General features: G+C 32.3%; 1 long non-coding RNA gene across 1 annotated transcript; it reads right to left on the bottom strand.

Moving 5' to 3' along the window:
* Positions 1–934: 934 nt before the first annotated feature.
* Positions 935–3663, bottom strand: LOC106788709. The gene is made up of 3 exons (XR_001381930.1): positions 3325–3663; positions 2187–2341; positions 935–1243 (listed from the first exon to the last, which is right to left on the bottom strand). It is a non-coding gene; the product is annotated as an uncharacterized LOC106788709 (long non-coding RNA).
* Between the last annotated feature and the right edge of the window lie 2957 nt (positions 3664–6620).

The following is a 6620-nucleotide window of genomic DNA, read 5'->3' as shown; positions in this document are numbered from 1 at the left end:
TGTAAACTATCCTATCGACCAAAAAACTCTTATAATTTAGGACCTATAAGTTTTAACAAAAAGAGGAAGATAGAAATAATAAGAAATACAGAGAGAGAGAGGGAAAGAGAGTAGGAGAAAAACAGGGAGAAGGAGACAATGAGTAACAGAGAGAGAGAGAGAGAGAGGAAGAAGGTTAAATGTCCTTACTAGAGGAACGGAATAACCAGTTACTCTGACTGATGCGTTGAGCCACGACAAAGGATATCTTGGCTTGAGAACGTGGAGTAGTTCATTGAAGAAAAAGGAGAACGCCTTGGAAGCAATCAAGGTTCGGGACCAAAGAGCAGAGACTGACTAACTCATTTAGTTGGAGCAGCCGGAACACTTAATGAAGACAGTGGCGAGAAGACAGTAGGAGCCACTCGCCAGTGATGTTCTTCTTCTTCTTCTTCTTCATCTTCTTCAAGAAGAAGAAGAAGAAGAAGCAGAAGAGAAAAAGGAGGAGGAGGTAGAAGAGGATGGTAGTATCGATTCCGTCTTTCGATTCAAGAATGGTTAAAAGTAGACTATGCTGAGACTATGGTTACTACTCTCCTTTACAATAGAATGTTACACTCCGTGGACCTGGATAAAAGCGAAAGCGTGTTGAGTTTAAGAGTTTCAGGTGAAAAAGAAAAGGTAGGTTGCATTGGAGAAGAGAGGTGATGGGGGGAAGTTTAAGGTGAAGGGTGGTAGGTAGAGGTACTACCCAAAGAAGAAAGGAGTTCTTTTTCTGAGAGAGAGTATAGAAAAAGTCTGCCACCTCTTTCCCTTAGATATAAATATAAAAAAAAAAAAAATAGAAAGAAAGAAAAAAAGAGAAGGAATGAGAGTAAAAATGAAAGAGAAAGTTTTTTTTCTTCTTTTCACCAATCTACAATAATCGGTCTCGTTCATTCGGCTGGCCAATGAACCAAAAAATCGTGTATCTATTATATATTCGAAATTTGTTAAATAGTAAAAGAATAAAATAAGAAGAAGAAAGAAATAGAGAATAAATTAAAATAGAAAGAGGAGGAGGAGTAGGAGGAGGAAGTAAACGTTGACCACATGAAGGAGAAAAGACTTTTTTCTTCTGGTACGCTGATACGAAAAGTCTTATCGGATGGCACTGAAGTCGGCACATACTTCAGACCGACAGTGCGCTGACTGTGGACGATACTCGCAGATGGTCCGCGACGATAAGTGACCCTCGTTGCCAGACCAGACTCTTCTCTAACTTCTGCAAAAAGAAAGCAGAGTAAGAGAAAGAAACAAATAGAGAGAGAGAGAGAGAGAAAGAGAGAGAAAGAGAAAAAAGAAAGATAGAAAGGTAGCTAAATAAGAGAAAGAAAGAAACGGAAAGAGTAATAGAGAGGGGAAACTAGCTAAGTAAGAGAAAGGAAGAAAGAAAGAGGGATGAAGAGAGGAGGAGCGACGAAAGTAGCGAGAAATGTTGAGGAAGAAAAGGGTGGAAGTGATGGAAGAAAAGAGAAAGAGAGAGAGAGAAATAAAGAAAAAAGAAAGACGAGAGCGGGACCCCGATGTTTCCGTGCGAATGGAAACGGGCATGCAATAGAAAAGGCCAGGGCTCTCCAATTTGCTGAGAGCTCTCCATCTCCCAAGCCCTTCTTGTTCCCTCTCATTCTCTCTATTTCTAACTATTTCTGTATCTATCTGTCTCTTTCTTTTACTCCTTTTCTTCCCTATTGCTCTCCCTTTCCATCTGTAAGCTATACCTGTCCTTTTCTCCGTTTCCAATCTTTCTACCCCGTCTTGCATCTTCCTCTCTCTCTCTCTCTCTCTTTCTCTCGATATTCCCCTCATCTTAGCATCAGAGTTTCTGTTTTCTGTGCATTCGCACCTCCTCTCTTCTCCTATCTTATTACGTTTGTTTTCCTCCATTCTTTCAGTCCTAAACCCCTTTTACTCTCTCTCTCTCTGTCTCTCTTTCTCTCATCTTTCTTTTCTTACCACTTCTCGACGAATTCCGTCCTTGTTCTAGTTTTTTCTCCACGTGCCTCTATGTCTCTCTCATACTCTCTTACACTCTATTTTTCCCCACTTTTATCCTACTCTTTTTTCCATCTTCCTTTTTTATATTTTTCTCACTCTCTCTCTTTCTCTCTTTTTAAGTCTCTTTTTCTATTTTGCACAGTTTCTTAGTATTTCTCTTTTTAGCTTACATTTTCACAAACTCGAATGCACTCGACCGCTAATGGCAACATTCGTTCGTTCGTTCGTTCGTTCGTTCGTTCGTTCGTTCATTCCTTCGTTTCTTCGTTTATTCTCGAATTGGGTAACCAAGGTAGCTAGCTATTCTTCAACTAGTATATTTCACCTGAAATCGAAATTAAGATACGATCTTAAGATAGGATCTAGCAATGACGATGACGTGTTCTATTAAATGTAAGAGGAACCAGAGCTGAATGGAAAATAAATTAGATGCAAGATGCATAACTCGTAGATTACGTTCCAAACGTAGTCGACGTGTTAATATGCTTTTCCAAGGCACGCCACTACGCGAGATTATTGAATATTTCTATAAGAGACCAAGTAAAGTTGATTAATATTCAATTAGGATACTTTTTTTTTTTTTCTTTTTTCTTTCTTTATTTTATGGTCCAATGTCGAGTTCAATTCGTTTGTAATATTGTGTGAAATTAATTTTATATCTTTTTCTTTCTTCCCTTTCTGAAATAAATTATAAAGAATATCGAATGAATATATTTTGTGTTAAGAGATCATGAACAATATTTCATTTAAAGTAATTAAACACTGATATTAAGAAAACTCTAACATAAGTATAAATAATAATATTAAAAAAATGAAATATTTGGAAAATAATAATAATAATTACATCAAAGAGAATTTATAACTTGAAAATAAGTTAATCTATCTATCCATTCTTCATCTCTCTTTCTATATAAATTTTCTTTTAATCAATTAACATTGAAATATAATTTTGTGGGTAAAATAGATTAATGAAAAATATATAATTAATATTAATCTGAATAAATATCAAAAATGGAATATTAAAAATCATAATAACTATCTATAAAAATATAATAAACTATAAAAATAATTGAGTCTACGCGGATATAATAACTTCCTTTAGTTCTCTTTTTAAATTCTTTCCAACCTCTTAGAAAACGTCTTTGTGTTTTCGATCTATCTCGTTCCCTTTCATCTCTCGAGCAAATCAAAATGTGTGTACGTGTGTACTCTCGAATTTATATGGATTGGTGAGACGGTTGGGATAGAAAGAAGAGGAAAATTTCCGATAACGTGGTGCAAGAACCTCGAGGATCTTGTCCTTCTTACACGAAAGGGATCCAGGAAATTGATCCAGCTATGGAGATAGCACCGTCGTCGTCGTCATCGTCGTTCTCGTCGTCTTCGTCGTCGTTGTCGCAGTGAAAATTCTCAGACAGCTGTCAACCTTAGGCAGTCTTACCATCAGAGATCTTGTTTGTATGTATAGTAGAGAGAGAGATACAAGAAACGTCTTAGCAGTTTCCTCGTTGCGTGTACGACACCAACCTGCCAGTTTCGTTCCTTCCCATCTCTCACTTTACCAAACTCCTATCACCTTTAAAATAAGCATCGAATTGATCATCTTGATATTATCTTTGATAACGTATCATATTAGATAATGTTAATATATATTTATAAAGATGAGCTGATGTAATTAATAGAATATTTTCGCATAAACATATTTCTATAAAATATAATAAATTATATAATATATTGTGTGTGTGTGTGTGTGTGTGTGTAAAAAAATCGTATCAATTTTAAAATAGAAATTTCAAGGCAATACTATATTATATTTTGATATATATATATATTTATAAATCGGCATAATTTTTCCGAACAACCTAATGGTATAAATAAGCATTGGGTGCTGAAAAGAAGTTTGTGCTGATTTTTTGAAAAATCAATGTATATTAATAAATATAAATTGCATAAACTTTCCTAACACACAACCTAATGTTATATTATAATATATTATTTAGATATATATACTATGTTATATTTTATTAAGATAAATATAAGAAAGTTGTAACTATTCTCACTATATAGAGGATTTATTCACGAGCAAATAAATCACGCTCTAAAAGTTCAAAAAGGGTTTACTCAAAGTCCTTAATTCTCATAATTTATTTGAACGATGAATAAACCACTATATGCCTTTGCCATTTCTATAAAATCCGTAAAGACTCTAATACATCTATGCATGTATATGCATATACGTAAAAACGTATACAGTAGAGTTTTGAATGGTCGAACATTCATTAAATAATAATTTTATCTTGAAAAAGAGATATAAATTAAAATAATTACAATACACAAAATATTCAAGAAAATATATACAAGTATTCTATTATACCATAGAAAAAGTAACAAAAATTCTCATTTCGTATATGATAATAAAAAGATTTTTTTATGCATGCACAACATAATATATTTCTATGAAAGCAAATAATAAAAGAAGAAAATCGTATTACATATTTAGAAAAAGAAAGAAGTAATAAATTAAAATATTCTCAATAACTTTGCAATTTAAAAAAATATTTCCTAAATACATCTCCATATAATAAATATGCCCATACATAAATAGACAAAAAACATATAAAATTTCTCATATCGTAGAGATAGTAAAAATATATATATATCTATATCTATATAAACATAGACGTATATTTCAAAGAAAGAAAATCAAAGAGAATTGTAGCACATACAGGTAAAGAAGAAAGAAGACGAAAATAGGCGTATCGTGTTCGGAGGAAAATCTTCCCCAGTTTATAGCTTGTTTTATAGACTTCCCGAGAATCGATTCACAACACAAAAAAGACGACGATCAAGGTGTTACGATCGATGTATCGATCTTTATTATATATAGTCAGGTTGCAACGAATACGACTACGACTACGACTACGACTACGACTACGACGACGACGACTGTTTCATAAAATCCTGGCATCATGAACATCGTGAGTATGTATGGCGCGTATGACAAGAGCCATTGTAATCCATATGTGCCTATTGTATGGCATACGTGCGATGAGCACAGCGGAAGAAGCAAGATACGAGAGACACGCTAAAGAAAAAAGGCCCTGAGAATCGTGCTACTATATAATGTAAAGAATACATGTACTTTATATAATATATATGAGTATGTACATATATGTGCATGTATGTATATACATGTATATATATATATATAGACATATATGTATATTTTTATATTTAGATATTTATACGTATATGTGTATAAAGGTATCCAGTATTATAGAAACACACAGTCTCACATACACATATATCTACGCATGTATCAACGCTTTGAGAAATTCAATATTTCACCTTGCACTACTATCAAGTAAGATCCGTGCGTTGAAAATTTTTCCAGGAAAATCGTCGCTTTTCACCGTTATGTTCGTTCCTTCTTCACAAAACGCAACTGATCTACTTTGTGAATTCATGTATGTATATATGAATGTATGAATCCATGCTATATCTATATTTTTCCAGATCGTCCATCTTGTTACACGCTTTTATCATTTATCAAACCTACGAATACAAAAATATTTTATGTTAGATAAATAATATTACGTTAAATAATATTCCAATATTTTAAATCAAATTTATAGAGAGTAGATAACGGGGTGTATGAAAGGTAAAGTAATTTACTCTCTTTATCTCTCTCTCTCTTTCTCTATGGTAAATAAGAAAGAGAATTGAAATATGTGCTGGTAATTATGACAGCGGTTTAATATTATAAGCTAAAAAATTTTTAAAATTGATTTATTTTATATCACAATTATATGTATATCTATATATATTATAAAATAAATCCTAAAATCAATTTTCTCTCTCTTACACAATTACTTAACTCATTGTTAGATTACTGTCATAGTTACTGTACTGGTAATTATAACAGCGGTCTAATATTGTAAGTTAAAAAATTGTTAAAATTGATTTACTTTATATCACAGTTATATATATATTATAAAATAAATCCTAAAATCAATTTTCTCTTACACAATTACTTAACTCATTCTTAGATTACTGTCATAGTTACTGTGCTGGTAATTATGACAGCGGTCTAATATTGTAAGCTAAAAAATTGTTAAAATTGATTTATTTTATATCACAATTATATGTATATCTATATATATTATAAAATAAATCCTAAAATCAATTTTCTCTTACACAATTATTTAACTCATTGTTAGATTACTGTCATAGTTACTGCCACACATATGTATATATAAGTTGAATATATTATAATTATATATAGAAATGTACATTATAAATATATAAATGAAATATATTATAGAAAATAGAGATAAAAATAAAATGATTATAAAGACTAGAAGTGTAACGAAAGAGGAAAGGTCGAAATAGCGATTGTACGGAAAGATAGAGATAAAAATTTCGTGGCACGCTCTTATTCGTCGACACTCTTTCTCTATATTTTCCACTCTTTTTCCCTTTCGTTCTTTCTCAACTCTTAGCCCCTGGTGGAAAGACTTGAATTATTCAAACAGGTTTTTCCGCGATGTCTGCGTTTTTCGCGGTCGCCTTCTATCCTGTCGAGCTTTCTAAGAAAGAATGAA

The sequence above is a fragment of the Polistes canadensis genome, unplaced genomic scaffold (genome assembly GCF_001313835.1).
Source record: "Polistes canadensis isolate GaletaPanama2010 unplaced genomic scaffold, ASM131383v1 scaffold_151, whole genome shotgun sequence".
Classification (NCBI taxonomy): domain Eukaryota; kingdom Metazoa; phylum Arthropoda; class Insecta; order Hymenoptera; family Vespidae; genus Polistes; species Polistes canadensis.
The sequence above is the reverse complement of the archived record's forward strand: the minus strand, read 5'-3'. Positions and strand labels throughout refer to the sequence as shown.